A 1,488-nucleotide genomic window follows, 5' to 3' on the forward strand; every position below is an offset into this window, starting at 1 on the left:
CATTTCTTACTTCTTTTCAGTCCGGTCAAGTTTCTAAGCCTTCTAAATCTCCATTTCCTGGCTAATGAAAAAATAGGATTCTACTGAGTCTCCTATCTACCTACTCCAAGACTTCTGTGAGGATCAAATGAGATGAGGCACGGGAAAGCTTCACAGACATTTGTTACAATGTAAAATGTTCTCACCTGGGTATGAAGCAAGTCACGTTCCTGGGCTGAAGAAACTACAAGGAGGCTAATTGCTAGGGAGAGGAAGCTGGGCGTTGCTATGTGATGTCATTGCCGGGATGGACACTTGGCATATTAGCCTTTTCTATATAGATAACTAAAATTTTGCAAAACACCAAAAAATACAATTTTCTGATCCGACAAAAAAATTGATATAATATCGACTCATTCACACTGGACAGCTATCGTTGTGTTGGCTACTGTCATTTTTTCAACTTGACAATCTAAGGGAAAAGAGGTCAGTGCCCCTGACTAAATAGTGATTGCATGTTTTAAAAATTCTTGCAGCATATCAGCTGAAAATCCCTAGATTAGTCTAAGGAAATTACAGTTGGTTTTATGATAATTACCTTAGAAGTAAGATTTATCTGAAAGAATTCCTAATTGACCATAACAGCATATCAGTTTTTCTTAAATATAATTAAACCTGTTATGAACTTTTGTTAACTAACTTCTAAGCACAGTCGGTACCCTAAATTAATTCACTGAAAACTTGCATAGTTCTTCCAGAATCAAATGTGTGTGTAGATGGGTAGGAAGGTTCTCAGATCTAGAACTTCAATATTTGGTATAAAATCAATCACTCTAAGTACATTCCTCATAATAATTTTAGTCATAGCCTGGCTCATCTTTCCAGATTAGAAACCAAGTGTTTTCAGCCAATCTGCAATGAAATTCTCTATGGCAAGAATATGTGCAAGTCCTAATTCTCAGCCCTGTGAATATTACCTTCCATGGCAAATGATTAAATTAAGGATCTCCAAGAGTTTATTCTGGATTATCTGGGTGGGCCTTAGATGAAATCACACGTACTCTTGGAGAAAGGCAGAGGGAGATTTCAGACACACTCAGTGGAGAAGGCAATGTGAAGAGAGAGTTTGAGGAGATGCCATTATACACCAAAGGGTATTGGGCAGCCACCACAAATTGGAAGAGGCAAGAAACAGACCAGATATCAAGCTATATTACCAAGCCACGGTTCTCAAAACTGTTTGGTACTAGCACAAGAACAGACATATAGACCAATGGAACAGAACAGAGAACCCAATTAATATTTGACAAAGGAGGCAAGAGCATACAATGGAGTCAAGGCAGTCTCTTCAATAAATGGTGCTGGGAAATTTGGTCAGATACATGCAAAAAAATGAAACTAGATCACCAATTTACACCATACACAAAAACAAACTCAAAATGGCTAAAGGACTTAAATGTAAGACGGGAAACCATAAAAATCCTACAAGACTCCATAGGCAGCAAAATA

The sequence above is a fragment of the Myotis brandtii genome, unplaced genomic scaffold, assembly GCF_000412655.1.
Source record: "Myotis brandtii unplaced genomic scaffold, ASM41265v1 scaffold933, whole genome shotgun sequence".
Lineage (NCBI taxonomy): Eukaryota > Metazoa > Chordata > Mammalia > Chiroptera > Vespertilionidae > Myotis > Myotis brandtii.